Genomic DNA, 17,965 nt, shown 5'->3' with positions numbered 1-17,965 from the left:
ATCGCCCTAAAAAAAAAAACTTTTCAGTGTTCATAAACTAAAATTAGAAATCTCACTTGCTGTTGTGCACTTAATAGTTCATTTCTCCCCAAGTAACTAATAGATACAATTTTCAAATTGTCTTTTTAGAAAGTCCATGTAAATTTTGTCATTTCAACTGCTTATCATATGATTCCATGTAAATTCTTTTGTTACTCAAGTGAGAGGAACACATTTGAATAAGTATTTTAATACGATTTTTACATAATCAACCCCTTTTGGAACGAAAATAGCAATTGTGACGAAGTTTTTGAAAATAACGTTCTAATATTTTACATCTTTGGAATCTTCAATAAATGTACACGTTTACAAGCTAGATGATGTACAACTTTGCCTAGTACATTTTTTCACATGTTAAAAAAGATAAAATGTATAATAGTAAAATTATCTAAAATTATATAAAAAAAAAATGTTAAAGATAAAAAAGTATTTAGTTAACGTAGTTCACTGTAGAAGAAAAAACCAATCTTTTATTTGCTGAAACAACTATTCAAATATAATTACCAAGTATAAATTAAGTAATTTTTCAGCACATGGTATTAAATTGCACTAAAGGTTGAATTTTTGTATTTTGTAAAAGATCATAAAAATATCATATCATAAAAATATCAATATCATAGGGGTCAAAGGTTTTTTATTTATTTTTCAAAACAATCAGGGCCTTACCTATAATGATTCTATTTTCGAATAAAACCTCCTCCGTTTTATAGTAGGCTAGTACTTGGCTAGTACTCGTAACAGACAAGAATTAAAAAAACAAAATTACTTTAGCCCCTGGAGGCTAAAATGCTTGTTTAGCCCTGCTGTGGAGTGGTAATATGACAGTGTTTTTGAGCAAGAGTAGTGAAAAAGAATTTTTCAAATCGGTTCAGGCGTCTTCGAGTAATCGGTGAACATACATAATAAAAAGAAGGAAAAATTATTCCGATGAATTGATAACCTTCTCCTTTTTTTGAAGTCGGTTCATGATATCTACAATATGATACTCCAATTATAATATCTACAATATTAAATAAGATATTAATTTTTTTTTGTTCCATGAAATATCGTGCAATCAGTCTCAAAAAGACTGTGAGCTGATGGGTTCTAAGTTTGATATTGGTATGTGATATGATATGATGATCATTATATCTACAACTATAAAGTAAAATAAATTAAAACTAATACCTAAAAATACTTATCGAAACTTGCCGCCCTTGGTAGGGTGCCCATCACGCAGGCAGCATTCCCGCGTTGAATTGCGATTGAAATTCTTTGCGCGAGAAAGCTCGAAAGCGAGGGTCGCCTCTTGCCTCTCTGAGGCGTTTACTTATCTCCTTGTGGAGAGTCCTCCTGCCCCACGGGCCTAGTGTCTCGACGCCAAACGGGACGAATTCAAATTGGGCGCCAATTGTATTTCAGTAACTTTTGACGCTCCCGCATGTTTACCGCCGCCCTGCCACGTCTGCTGGTCGACTGAATGTATGAAGCAGCTAAAGTGTCTGCACACGTGGCGTCCCACACCAGCGCACGACCCATTCACCAGGGTATTAATCACAGATATAAGAGGTAACTAGATTTATAAAGTGCCAATTCTTTGTATTGAACCTAATAGCCTAAACGGCTGTTTAATATTTAGTGAAAAATGAAATATGTCACCCTTGCTTTAGAGTTGAATATTATTTATTCCTTTTGTCACAGAACAAAACAAGACTGCTAGTACATGCGCGGACACGCTTGCGATGTTCCGCACACCCGGGTGTACGCGGGCCACGCCCCCTTGCTACTTCTATTGCTAAAAGCGTTAGCTTTTAGCGTTGTCTGTTCTGTGGTATTAATGACACCCCGTCGGGATGCTTGCTATCGTTGCGCACGATCTGAGGCTCCAGAACGGCAGGTACGTTAGCACTGACGAGCGCCCTTCTAAGGATGTCATTAAGCGCGGAGTGGCGGGACAAGCGGCCGGCGCCTGAAGGGCAGGCGAGTCCGTGGTGGCTGAGGTCATCTACGCGGGCTCCGCAAGATGTGCAATTGTGTTCCGCGCATAGCACAGCTCCAACCCGGAGAGCAGCGGCAATGCGGAATGATTCTGGGTCTATTAAAGTGCCAGTATTAGGTGATGCATAAGCATGAAGCCAGTGGTCTGACTCTGGTCTAGAAGATGCCAGGAGCCTCACCCGGTCCCTGCCATATGTGTTGCTTCAAGCAGAGAATTCAACGTTGAAACTGATATTATAGTGTCCCGAGCCCTTTGTATTTTTGGCCATGCATTCTTAGCGTTAGAAGTTTGTTGTCCAGTGATAGTTTTGAGTTTCTCGAAAGCAACCAGTGCAATCCCTTGTACTTCAGTTTTAATTCCTCCTTTTTTATTAGGTATAGGAAATAAAATCTTTTTAACAAAAAAATTAAACCGACTTAATCTCGTACTTAATCAGTACTCGAGACTGAGTGTGATTCTCACTGCCTAATTCAGAATAATCTGAGCAAGATTAGGTAGGTACTCCACGAGAGATATTGGCGGATCGACCATCATCGAAATACTGAAACGGCGAGCCCCTTGTAAAACCAGAGGCGCTCAGATGAAAAATTGTGAAAGTAATTTAAAATCACATTACTTTTAAGCATGTTTCCGGTACACTTTAAAAATGTGTTATTTACCCTATTACGCTCCTTTCTATTTAAAAGTAAACTGTTAACTACCTCCCTGCCAAATTTCAAGTATAGAAAAAAAAATAGGACTTTTATACAAACTTGCTACTATTAGGTAAGTTATTATTTTTAGACCTCCTTAATCCGGCTCTATCACAAAACTAGTTTACAGGATACGTTTACTAACTGTTAACTACTTACCTGTCAAATTTCAAGTTTGTAGCACAAAATTTATGTACCTAACTACTAAACTTACAAGAGCCAATCCGTTAGCGAAATTCGGTAGGTACCTACTCTACATTAGCATACGCACTTACTTCTAGCACAGTAGATATATTACAAGCAGTATAATAACTCGGCCATATTTTTGAAATAAATACCTACAGCCGCGCGCTCCGTAAACATGTGATAGGGCTGCCTGCCTCCAGCATTTTAATTAAATTTGCCAACTTTGTGTTTCCATTTAGTTATGTGATTGTAAATATACTTTTTTTTAAATAAACAAATAAAATACTTTGTAAAGTGTAGTAAAATAGGAAGCGATCAATAAAATGCGTGTTGTTTTTTGATTGGTAGATTTAAATAAGGCTGATACTAATCAATGATCTTGAAGGACCTTCATATATTTATTTTGGTGATGCCATCTATCTATTACCACCACACTAGGTGACCAAATAATAAAAAATCGGTCAAGTGCGTGTCGGGCCACGCGCAGTGTAGGGTTCCGTAGATTATGTTAGCACTTTAACCCCTTATGTAATAACAACACAATCGGTACAAAAATACCGATAACGATACCCCCACACTATAGAATAGACGATAAAAAATTGACCCTGACTTGGCATGTAGGGAAGGAACTACAAAAAACAAATTGAGATTGACCGGGTTCGCTAGTAGTTTAATAAAAAAATCTGGATAGGTACATTGATATCAGCTGGCTCTTTACTTTTTTTATTCAAATACATTAAAGTATGAGCAACACAATAATGTTGTTAAATTCAAACAACTTCTTTACGTAACTTCTTTATTACCTTAAAATACAGGTATACAAAACATACATGTCATAAGATTTAAATCTATGTATTACATAATAATCAAAGAAAACAACCTAAATGAAGAAGTTAATAAATAATTATTTAATAATATTATATTAACGTTTACGTCATTTACCAATTTACACAATTTTATTATTTAAGCATTTATTTATATATATATTTATTAAATTATGCCTTTAGAATACAAAATATTAATCAAACTTTATAAAAATAATAACTTTTTTCCTAGTCGTCATAATTAAAAAATCCAATACACTGCGTTCGTCACCGCGGCACAGTCGCAACGGTCTTCACCCCACGATCACCCCACGTACGAGCTGCGTAGGTATAGCTCGCGTTTCGACCTTTAGTATGAAGTCCAACTACTGCTTGTAATATATCTACTGTGCTTCTAGCGCCCGGTCTTTAAACTCGTACCTATAGGTACATCATTGTTATCTTCAACGACTCTTTCGCCATCATAATTATCAAATATCTAAGGAGGCTAACTAAAGCCGATTTAAATCATAAAGACAGTTCTTAGGATTTAAAGACAGTTCTTTCCCGTGGTTCTTTCAGAAACGGCTTTAATTAATACGTCATTGGCTTGGCACCGCCTTCAAAGTGATTAGAAGGTAGCACAAACGATGTTATTTTTCGCTTTTTTAGTTTATTTTTGTGATTTTGAAGTCGGTTTAATTTTTTTGGTAAAAAGATTTTATTTTTTATACCTAATATCTTCTTCAATATTGTAGATAATATCATAATTAGAGTTTGTGGATAAATGTAATTCATCTATCTATGTAAGTATTCATATAAATAAGAACGGCGGTAAAGAAGGAATACGGCGAATATTGAAATAGTCAATTAAACCAGTTTCAACGCGACCGGATGACGCGCAATCAATTGATTTAGGCAGGCCCCCAAATAGTATTAGCCCAGAGCCCCACAAACGCTTCAGCCCTGATTCTACCCCACTGACCTACTGCTCTCCCTTTACAGCTGCCGTGGGTATTTACCTATACCTACGCATTGTTGTGCTTGAATGCATCGTCATATAAAATGCTCGCTTGTTAATAAGTCTCATGCTAAGTTATTATATTTTTATTGTTGTTTTATAAAAAAGTTTTTTGTATTATATATGAAATATATTACCTTTCGAGATGTACTTTGTATTTTATAAATACAAAATACTTTTTACAGCTAAATTTCAAAAGCGTTAAGCGTTAAACATGCTTTTTTAAAAGTATTTTGTACATCTCTGTATATGGTTTGAAGCCGAAACAATATGATGTTCAAAAACCGGAAAAAAGCGAGTTGAACTCGCGTGAAGAGGATTCTGAACAATGATAAACAAAGCTATTTATTTAAAAAAAATTGAGATCTTCTTTCTTTCTTATTTCTTCTTTCTTTCTTGAAAGCTTTCATTTTGATATATATCACACGATGCAGATTGCAAAATATAGTTTTAAAATTTTCCATCTTACCCTCCATAAGTAGGTAACCTTTCCTTTAAAAAATTTGAAGGTTTTCCCTTCAGGAATTTATAAGTAGAACGCTTAATTCAGTGGTATAATTTTCAAAATTTTAGGTTTACTTAGATATACATATTTGTAATCCTCTTAAAAATTTCTTTAATTTGATGTATTACACAATGCAATATGTATTTAAGAGCCGCTTATACTCAAAGGACATGGCCGATTTTTGTATGAGTTACTAATTTTAATTTACACAAATGATATTTGGTATTTTATAATGCTAAAAATGTGTATATTAAACTCGCAGAAGTTGTCATTACAACAGACTAGACTTAAACCTGTCATGTTTATTTCGCGCGAAACGTCCGCTCCTATGTACTACGTTGCAAAATGGTGAACCGCGCTGGCTCGCTGACCGCTGAGCGTCGTAGGCTCGTCTTCAAAATAATGACGAGCTCTAAGTATTGCATGATTTATAAGTACCTATAGTATAAATAAATAATTATTCTGATAGTAAAGCACTTATGGCGCTTCACAATATCATATAGATGGTTACGGTAACCTGACATGGATTAAGTAATAGTAGGCCACATTTTTATCGAATTATTCAGAATCGTACACCGAGAAAAATATCGACCGCTGAATATGTGACCTACTAAAACCACTAAAATATAGATATACAAAATAGGCCTGAAGGTCTGATCTGGTGGTAGATAGGTGTATTACCAGTGGCTAGTTACCACCCTAGCAGTAGAGGCGTATCCCCAAGCGGATTTAGCGGTGTAGTACGTTTACCTACCTGTAAAAAAACGTACGTTAAAGTACGTTTACCTATGTGGAAAAAAAGGTAGGTACATCTTCCAAGTAAGCGGCCGTCAAAAATTAAAATGTCCTGTACTGCAATGGTTATTTACATAAAAAAACAAGATTATTTTCAAAGGATATATAAAAACAAAATACTTTGTGTCATTATAAAATGTATAATATCTATAATGCCTACCTACAAATAATTGTTACATGTTTAGCAGTGTTTAGCAAAAATACCTATGAGCTTGTATAAATCAGATTATTTTTTTAATAAGTATTGTCGTGCTTCATTAATAACATGAATTGGTTGCTCTCTATATAACCAGACGTATAAACATAATATAAAAAAATTGAAGTGTATGTAGTTATTTAAACGATACTATACCTAAGTCCTTTAGGCATGGTATAGATTTTATTTTGATTACTAGCTGAAGCCGCGCGGTTTCCCGTTCCCGTAAGAATACGGGGATTATATATATCCCCATAACCTTCCTCGATAAATGGGCTATCTAACACTGAAAGAATTTTTCAAATCGGACCAGTACTTCCTGAGATTAGCGCGAGTATAATATATTCTTTGGACAGAAGAATTGGATGTGGACGAATTCATATTGCAATCTTTTTATTTTTAAATAAAAACTGAGAAGTTCAGAGAGGTTAAGAATTATGTGTTAATTCATCTTTCTATTTTTATTATATAAATACACTTGCTAAGTACGTGTAAACGCAATGTAATTTTTCGGCCATGTCCTTTCATCTACTCACGTACACCTCTGCGTTTGGGTCACAGGAATTGATATGTACCTATATCGAATATCAATAGAATTAGTTCAGTACGTTTAGGGAAAATTTACTGTCCTTTATCCCCTATTTATACCCATTACATTTTATATTTTACCCTAGTAGGTAAAAGTACCAATTAACGTAACTTGAATAACCAGCCAAGTGCAGCCAGTGTAGGGGTTCCGTAGATTAAATTAGCAATTATTAGTTTTAACAGACTGAGCTAACTTACTAACAACTTTAGGTAGGTATAGACAAAGTTGTTAAGTATTAACTAAAATTCACACATACTAAATTATATTATCTAATAAGTATAAATAATATTTCCAACTTGACAAATTTTAAAAAGCAAGTAAAGACCTTTTTAATATACTTAGAAAGCATATCTACTACTCCATGAAAGAGTATCTACCTTGATGAATAGGGTAATTCCAGGATAGATGCCCCAGTGGGATAGATGACTTGATTTTTATTTCACTATGTTAGGAGCACTGTAGGAGTAAAATTTTACTGTAAATAACGAGTCCTCCCCCTGCAAACCTTAGTGTCGGGAGTAATTTCGACCGGAGCCCATGCGCTTCGTCTGTGTGAGTAAAAATCATCCGCGGTGAGACGACAAAAGGCGCCAAAATAAGATTCGTAAGTACTCACAACAGTGTATTTTTTCTCCCGCTTATAATGTCTATTTTTTTTCTATTTGTCTGCTTGCATTGAAGATTAGCCTATGTATACTGATAGATTTTATAGTAATTGAAACTCATCTTTTGCTTTTATTGATAAGGGCATCTATCCCCTACAAAAAGTATAGTTGCCCCGTTTTTTATTAGGATAGATGTGTGGCGAACGAACTCTTTCGTTCGCCCACTTTAGGTTAGGCCATCTACATTCACATTCCAGATTCATTTCATATTTAGAATTCCCTTGACCGCGCATGCGTGGATATATTGTTTCGCCCATCCATTACACCTTTACCGTTTCTCCATTCCACATCGCATCACCTATTTGATAGACCTTTTATTTTATATCCTTTTACACTTGTAACAATCAGTAAAGTGAATAAATCTACATACCAATACAATCGTCTTCTTCATATCTATATAATAACATCAAACCTCCACGGCGATAGATGCCCCTAAGGGCAACTATCCCCAACTGTTTATTATAAGTGTTGTGTTGTTGCAGAAGAGCAAAATGCCTCGTAAATATAAAAGAAAAATACGAAGTACATGTTGTACTTCGTACTGTAACCTAGACCGAAGATAGTAAGCTAGCAGCGTTTGAAGAGATGAAAAAAGGAGAGAAAGGCGTAAATAAGATTTCTAGAATATAAGGAATACAATCTAAAATATTAAGATGAAGATTTGCTATTAATGGCAAAAATAATTTGACATTAAGTACCTATATTATAACATATTTTCAAAATTACTGTATTTTTACTGTTGTTTTAAATTTGATTTACTTTTAATTTGCACTGTATTGCATCATATCATTTTAGTTACTGTCTGGCATAATTATTACTTAAAAAAATATATATATCCAGCATTTATTTTTATTTATTTCAGGAAAACATCCTATAATAACGAAAAACGACTCGTGGCTCTTACATTCAAATTAGGAGAAGCTGGATTTTCACCGGACTGAACACCAATACGTCAGTTAACATACCAGTTCACTAAAAAGCTACAGCTAAAGCATAACTTTGACGAAGATGACCAAGGAATGAAAATAAAAGTTATATAAAACACCATAAAGACTGATTATAATAATATAGTTCTTTCATTTCAGAACAAACATTAAGAAATGTTTAAACTAAGTCGTCGGTCCCCGCTAGGGGCACCTATCCTCGGAAGTTTTTTCATGATAAGTCATCTATCCGCCACAGTAGGCGTCTATCCCATTTTTCAGAGTTCCAAAGAAATACAATTTACACAAAATCTACACAGTCTATATCAGAACGATTCAGATAATATAGAACATTAAGAAATATATTTAATATCTCCGAAAGAACGCAATGCTCTAAGATTCTAAATTTCGGAGTTATTTGGCATTTTCGAAAAGTGGGGCATCTATCCTGGACTTACCCTAAGCCAAATTAATGACTTCAAGGAGTTATTGATATTTTTCCATCTTTGTTACAACATACTAATGATTTTTTTGTATATTATTATTATTTTATTTATCTTTGACATACCCTATATAAACTGACATAATATTGATGTAAAAGTTTAGGTATTCTCTTAAATATTCAATGTATCTACTAATAAATTAATCACTGTACAAATTACAATGTTAGGCGTTTTTTATAAATATATTGCAAGCTGTAAGGCGGAATTTGGTGTTTATTTCAATAAGATCTGACTGTAACATGAATTCGCAATAAATTAATTTTGATTGATTGATTAAAATTCACATCTTGAACACTAATTTATGCTTTGTAACTGTACATATATATATATATATATATTTATATGTATTTGTATATAAACTGTACTTCAAATCCTGAGACTGGTCGGCGATGCATCAACTAATAATTGACTTAACCACAAAAAACATACGTACAAGTATTAACTTAAGTTCTGACCTATTTCCGAGAATATGCCCCGCCTATTGGGCGTGGCAGCTGAGACTGGATGGCCGCCCCAAGCCTGTCAGCTCTGGCGGCTCTGAGCTCAGTCGCCGAAGGAACTTGCCGTAGCGTGGCAGCATTGAGTTCCTGATTAAATATACCTACTCGAAAGAACATTAATAGTAAGGATTTTATTTACTAACAATACTTACTAGTTGAATTTTTGTTTTACTATTTAGTACAGGCGATGTGTTCAAAACATGTTAAATAGTGCTAACGCGAATAAATACCTATACGTCTAAAAATTTCATACCCGCACATAAACAATTGCAAAACTTATAAACAATAAAGAATAATAAAAATAGGAGTGTACATTAATGTAAAATAGCTCGAAAGCTGTTTGTGTTAGACCATGTTTACAATAAGATTCTTTTGAGAGGAAGTTTTGTAATAAAAATATATATTTGTGAAACTTAAAATCAATTAATTTTGATAAATATGAAAGCGAAAATCTTATTTTCAAAAATATTATAATTTTATACTTTTTTTTATTTTAAACAAAAGATTAAAAATAATTTATGTTTGACTATAAAATATTTAGGTACTTACGTAGTAGTCTACTTTATAGTATTGTAATATAAAATTGTCATAAAAAATTAAAATCCCTAATTATTATTTTAAGTAATTTACAAATGATTAATATTTTGTGTTCAGTAATTTGTTACTTAATTGTTGATTTTTTCAATTCACTTATCTCAACAAATAACATAGGTATATTTATTTTAAATTATATAATATATTTAGGTAATAATGACAAGCATGTTATGCCGTCCCGTAAATATTAATACATACTCGTACCTACTCTACAGTAACTACATGTAAAAAAATTCGTTAAACATAAAATAAGAAATTAATCCCGTTTTTTGGGAAAACTTTTTTTGCTAAAAAAAACTAATAACTATCTATTTTCACAAGTTTGTTTTTATTACAAAATTTTCTCATAAGAATCTTATTGTATAAATCTCCAACACCAATTTTAAGTTTGGAGTTATTTTCTTTAATGAAGACACCTATTTCTATTAGGTAATCTTTAATTGTTTTAAGTTTCAACATAATAATTGTTTATGCACTTGTCACAGATTAAGAATATAGGCAGATGGAGCGCATGGAACACGACAGTGTCGTAGCCGCTCCAAATACGAAATTCAAAAACTAATATATTTCCGAGTCAGTACGACACGAAGCGTCGCATCAGTAACTTACGAAGAAATATTAAGAAAAATGGCGTCTTATGTTTGTAAATATTTTGAAAACTGTTCACAAAAACTAAATTAAATAAAAGTTAAATTTTGGGTTTCACCGGCTTTACCACGATGCTTGTAAAGACTCACTCTGTTTGATGTTTACTCTGTGGTGCGTGTATGAAAATTTTGGCGCATTTTTTTATACGGCTTATACGAGTCGAATTTTTATACACCTATTTTTTTAACAGTATCAGTAATTATCTCGGTTTGGTACTTAGAGATCGAACTACATATTTGTATTGTTATTAGATTTAAACTTGACATTTAAATTACAACGTGAAATTAGATACGAGTAGATACATGATATTATAACAACTGGAACGAATTTTATGTGAACGTTTGAGAACCGTAAACTAGCTGAGTATTTATTAAACTTGTTTACCTACAAGTAAAACAAACAAAATACAAAACATTAATAATAAATATAAAGTTAAGGATATATTAGACAATAATAAAATTATTATTTTCTTTTTCTGTATTTCCATTTATTCTTAAAAATAAACAACGGTTTTTTTTTATAAATCGTATGAAAACCACCACTTGTTGCAGGAAACTGTTCACTCGGCGGGAAATTGACGCAGCATTGGTCGAAAAATACGCTATTACTGTACCCACAACAAACCAGACGCAAAATACCAAATGTCTTCTTTCTGGATTGATAATACTTTTTAATCCAAGTTGAACATAAAAGTTTTACTTGCATTAAACTGCGATTAACGTAATTTAGGTAGGTATAATTATTTATTATATGTATTTTATTTATTCTGAAGAGATTAATAGATTTAATGAAATAAGATGTTTCTTATCTCTTTCATTTAACTTAGGTAATGCAATGAACGTAGATGAATTATTGTAAAAGGATTATTTAGCGCGTCAGCTTTTTATTAATATAATATAATATAAAGGATTATTTAGCGTCTTTTATCTGTACCTATCTAATGTGTGGATATGATTCAATTTTTCTGTAATTTAGATAAAATATTATATAAAGAATAAATCTCTGCGGAAGCGATACTTACGAGTATTCTTCTGCCTATGCCTGAAAGGCTAACGTTTGTTTTAATTTTACAAAGTTTTTGTTTTCATTTATTTGTAAATTAATTTAATTAGATAAAAAAATCAATTTGTTTAAATCATTGTTAAAATCTTTCTTTTTTTATGCTACAGGTCTCATTTTTCCTGGAGAGCAAAGGTCAGTAATAAAATATACAAGTAGACGCCGCGCGGTTTCACCCGCATGGTTCCCGTTCCCGTAGGAATACGGGGATAAAATATAGCCTTCCTCAATCAATGGGCTATCTAACACTGAAATAATTTTTCAAATCGGATAAGTAGTTCCTGAGATTAGCGCGTTCAACCAAACAAACAAACTCTTCAGCTTTATAATATTAGTATAGACCATATCACATTTATAATTTTCTATTTTTACTGTTCTAATACAAATTGACAAAAAAGTACCAATTAATATAGGGACACCCGAAGTATCTACCAGCAGGAAATGGATTAGTCAAAGAAAAGTTACCCTCCGGTGCCTGCGGATATTCGTTAGAATGGAAAATAAACGACAAGCGCAAGCGATATAAGTAGTCCAGTAATATTAGGTTTTATCTGGGGAAAAATTCCCACTAAGCTGAATTTTTGTATACACCTTTATTACGGTGTTATTATGTCGACGTCGATATCGTGCCGGCTACAAAAGTTACAAAGGTCACAAAAAGTTGTAAAGGTTACAAAAATCAGTTTTTTGCAAATATTTCACGACCTATTCGAAGCTCGAAAGTAAATAGAGGTCATTATAAAATTGTTTCTCATAAAATTGTCTAATTAAATTAAGGTTTTTGAATGACATTGGTCTAAAAGTTCTAAAAGCGTTGCAATGTTAAAACAAAGTTGTTTTTTTAACAGGATTAGTTAAGTTACAGAAATTACAACCTTTTTATTGACAGTAACAATATTGTTAAAAATTTTAATAAAAAAAATTCAACCGACTTCCAACTCAAAAAATAATTTTAACTAAAAAGCAAAAAATAACATCCTACCTATGTGCTACCTTCTGATCAGTTTGAAGGCGGTGCCAAGCCAGTGATGTTTTAATTAAACACGTTTAAACTACAAAATTTCTGTGGTTCTTTCAGAAACAGCTTTAATTAAAACACGACACTGACTTGGCACCGCCTTTTCTCTGCGTGATCGAATCAGGAATGAGGAGATCCGCAGACGAACCAAAGTCACTGACATAGCTCAGCGAGTCGCGAAGCTGAAGTGGCAATGGGAAAGTTCTTATCAATACAAAATTATCAAATCCAAACACAAGGTAGCTACTGTGAACCGTCGAGGAGTTCTCTTCACTGTGCTTCGTCTTCATCACCAGACCCTTAATACAGTCACAATCCATCTAGGTGGAAAGTTCTCATCAACACAAATTTATCAAGTCCAATCACAAGGTAGCTACTGTGAACTGTCGAGGAGTTCTCTTCACTGTCCCTCGTCTTCATCACCAGACCCTTAATACAGTTACAACCCATATAGGTGGAAAGTACTCATGAATACAAATTAATCAAGCCCAAACAAAAGGTGACTGCTGTAAATCCTTGACAAGTTCCATCGTCTGTGTTTCGGCTCCATCATCAGACCAACTCCAAACCTTGATAAAGTTGTAGTGGTTTAAAATAGCTTATGGAAACACTAACAAACGCACTAGCCGTCTCTACAACTTTCGAAAGTATTTTTTTTATTAAAATTTTTATTTTTTTATTTTTAGTGTTAGCATACCTACTGCGTGTATACAGTCACAACCTATCTAAGTGGAAAGTTCTTATCAATACAAAATTATCAAGTCCAAACACAAGGTAGCTACTGTGAACCGTCGAGGAGTTCTCTTCACTGTGCTTCGTCTTCATCACCAGACCCTTAATACAGTCATAATCCATCTAGGTGGAAAGTTCTCATTAATACAAATTTATCAAGTCCAAACACAAGGTAGCTACTGTGAACCGTCGAGGAGTTCTCTTCACTGTCCCTCGTCTTCATCACCAGACCCTTAATACAGTCACAATCCATCTAGGTGGAAAGTTCTCATCAACACAAATTTATCAAGTCCAATCACAAGGTAGCTACTGTGAACCGTCGAGGAGTTCTCTTCACTGTCCCTCGTCTTCATCACCAGACCCTTAATACAGTTACAACCCATATAGGTGGAAAGTACTCATGAATACAAATTAATCAAGCCCAAACAAAAGGTGACTGCTGTAAATCCTTAACGAGTTCCATCGTCTGTGTTTCGGCTCCATCATCAGACCAACTCCAAACCTTGATAAAGTTGTAGTGGTTTAAAATAGCTTATGGAAACACTAACAAACGCACTAGCCGTCTCTACAACTTTCGAAAGTTCCCCTCAATTTCTCCAGGATGCCATGACATGAAAAAAATGGGACCACCCTGGAAGTAAACCCTTCAAAACAAAAAAAGAATTTTTAAAATCGGTCCATAATTGACGGAATTATCGCTGGACATACATAAAAAAAAAAAAAATATACATACAGCCGAACGTAGAACCTCCTCCTTTTTGGAAGTCGGTTAATAAACAAATAAGATTTTCAGTACTATAAATTAGAAAAAATGCCGCAATGTGTTAGATAACTTGGAAAATGGTATCAACATTCTTTTAAAACCACATATATTATGCACGTCTAAGAGTTTTTTATCTTCATATATTTATTAACAACAAAAAATAAAAAAGTCTTTCTTCTAAATAGGTACCTTACATCTCGTTGAAAAACGAAAATCACTTTGAAAATGCAAACGAACTGTACCTATCTATATCTAACGTTCTCGTGCAATGATATAAATTGGCCTGATATCTTAAAGGTTGCAGTTCAGATCAGTTGCAGATGGTCACATTTCCATTTTCAATGGAAGTAATGTTTGTTTGAACAGTATCCAATTACTCTAGCAAGACAACTATTATCCGAATTGATGCCTAAAGTAATTTTAAGTATCAACCACCGAGGTAAAGCAAATGTCCTACTTTGTATGGAACCCTCGACACAACACACTTGTGCTATTTTTATAATTTAATATCGATATATTTTATTCGTATATTATAAAATAACGTCACTTCAGAAACCTGCTCTCACCTATAGTCGCGCCTCGCGTATTTTGTACAGACAAATAATAAATAACGTTTTTAAATTTAAATTTAAACGAAATTATCCATCTTCACAAAGCCACCCCTTTGCGAACACCTGAGAGGATAGGAAATTTAATACAAGGTACGTAATTATTAATTTCACCATCCATCAAAATCCCCACTTCTACAGAAATACTTAACGAAAGTTTTAAACAAAAACTAATTTCACCCCTTTTCACCCCTTACCGAGCACGCCAGCGGGTGGAAGAAAATTATAGGTTCATTTTTCAATGTATCTAACAACATCATACCAAAAAATCCGGTTTACCGTTTATTGAGGAATCACGTGGTTTATTGACTGGCGTCGAACACTTAAATGTGCTATTTAGGTCAAATTGTTTTCTCCGTGTCAGTTGTGTATTTATTATAATATTCCGATGCTCTGCTTTTATAAAAATGAACAAGAAAAAATATTCATCTAGTCTAAGAACTTGGATCTTGGAGCCTTTTTTACATAGGTACATATTTTATATACACATTTTTAGGAAACGGAGAAAATATTTTGCGGCGTGCGCCGCGATCAAGAGATCATAAAAATTCAAACGTATACAAAAATTCAGCTCAGTAGGATTTTTTCCCCAGTTTTTAGTTTAAAATGTCTAAAATTACTGGATTAATAGCTCTCTCGACGCGGAATATAATATAGTTGACACTCTTTATGGTTATATTTAACAAAATTAAATACTACTATATTTTCCGCGACTTGGAAGTTAAAAGATTAATGTTTGTATTTGTAGCACTTTCCTATATATCCGGGAGAGTTTGTTCCATATCGAGTCAGTGATTTTGCTAAAAATACAAACCTTATATGCACTTCAAATATAAATTTGTAATTAAATTAATAATGTAGTTCGAGTGGCACCAAAATTATATTACCATACTTTTTTAAGTGTATACCAACAGGCAAAGATTGACACTCGTACAGTCATGTCTTAATACTCGTATTTGCATCACAATTTAAATTACTGTACTGATCAAATTGTTAATTAGTTAATTATAATTAAATTAAAATATGACTTGAAATTTTTAAATATAAAATATAAATTAACAAAACTTAAATTATAATGCCATAGATTATTCACATGCATACTGTAATAAATTAAAAAATTCATTATAACATTATACACTGCTCATTGTATGGAAAGTGCGATATAATATAACTTTTTCACTATTATAGCATAGTTAGAGCTCTGGGTTTGGATTGGTCAGCTCTGGGTTCTTGATTTTTTAACTTGTTTATATTTAACGTTTATATTTTAAAATTTCATTACTGACTTTTGGTATACAAAAACAACATTGTATTTCGTAATATTATTTTGGTGCCACTAGAATTACATTTTTGATATTATTTCAAATTTACATTTTAAATGCAGTATAGCTTTGTATTTTTAGCAAAATCAATGACTCGAACTCTGATATGGAAAAAACTTTCCCGTATATATTGGAAAGTGCTACGAATACAACCATCAATCCTTTATGTCGCGGATAATGTAGGAGTATTTAATTTTGTTAGATTCCTATTTCATGAGTTATGATAAAGTAGAGTATGTAACGTGTATAACTTGGCATTAAAGCACTCGTGTCTCTATTAGAAAACTCACTTCGTTCGTTTTATAAAATGCAACTCGTGCTTTAGTGGCCGTCATTATGCAACCGTTTCATAATCTACTTACTATTTTAATTTCATAATTGGACTATTATGACACGAGATTAGATAAATGTATTTACGTAACTATGTCAGTAGTGGTTTTGCCACTGTGTCATAATTATTGCTTAAAATAAATGTTTTGCTTACACCAGGTACACCACCAACGAGAGATTTTATGAGCTGGAAGATACAAAGAAGCTGCACGAATTTTTGTGTTTCTATTTAAGTATATAAATAAGTATATTTAAGTATTATTTACTCATTACTTGTACTTCCTCACGCGTGCTCCGTGTTGTAGTTATTGTATCAGAATGTTTTTGTCTCTATTATGGAAGAGTATCATATTTCAAATGATTTTTCGTTTAATCCTTATAATTTTAATTTATTTTGGTTATGACACTCAAACTATTTTCAACTTCATTGAGCGGTACCTCATTTTTCGATATTTTACTCGTCGTCGTTAATTAATACGTACTTAATCAATATCAGTGGTAATTAAGTACGAGCAGTTCATATACTTGTAGTACTTAATATGTGTAAGATACTGTTAGTGGATATTTTTTGGCCTTGAAATGTAACCACAAACATGGCTTTTTGTAGATGATTCTTATTTATAAAACTTTCAATTAGTATAAATAAATAAAAACATAGACTCGAATTGAGAACTTTTTTTAAGTCAGTTAAAAACTGACTGACTGCGTCTCGGGCCACGCGTACTTTATGGTTTGTATAAGCATTTTTAACCACAATAATAATAATAATAATATTGTACAGTTCAAGACTTCCTCCGGTCATGTATGGGGCAATGGAGCACGATCCTTTGTCTCCATGGCGAGCGGTTGGCGGCTGCCGATGACCGGATTAGGATACGCCGGGGTATCTTCCAGGGTGACTGTCTGAGTCCACTATGGTTTTGCATGGCCTTGAATCCTCTCAGTACATTACTAGAGGGTTCGGGGACAGGCTTTCAGTTTCGGAGAGGAGGGATAAAAGTGCCTCACCTTCTCTACATGGACGACCTCAAACTGCTAGCGCCCAATGCTACCCGACTGCAGGAATTACTGAATCTCACCACGGGATTCATCCATCAGAATGGAGCTGGGACTAGACAAGTGTGCGGTCTTGCATGTGGAGAGGGGTCAGGTCACTCACACGGTCGGGATCAATCCTGACCTGCTTAACATCAAGACCCTTTCTGAAACTGAATCTTACCGGTATCTGGGCATGTCACAATCTATAGGGGTGCAAGAGGCGGACATGAAACAGTCAGTTTGCGAGGGTTTTTATCGACGTCTGACAAAGATCTGTAAAAGTTATTTGTCGGGCGCCAATAAGATTCGAGCTTATAACGGCTGGGTCATGCCTGTTCTCATGTACACCTTTGGCGTGCTCAGATGGACTCAGACCGAATTAGACGTCCTGGATAGAAGGGTCCGCACGACTATGACTCTCTATCGTATGCATCACCCAAAATCGTCTGTCATGAGAT

This window comes from Bicyclus anynana, chromosome 14 (genome assembly GCF_947172395.1).
Source record: "Bicyclus anynana chromosome 14, ilBicAnyn1.1, whole genome shotgun sequence".
NCBI classification, from domain to species: Eukaryota; Metazoa; Arthropoda; class Insecta; order Lepidoptera; family Nymphalidae; genus Bicyclus; species Bicyclus anynana.
The sequence above is the reverse complement of the archived record's forward strand: the minus strand, read 5'-3'. Positions refer to the sequence as shown.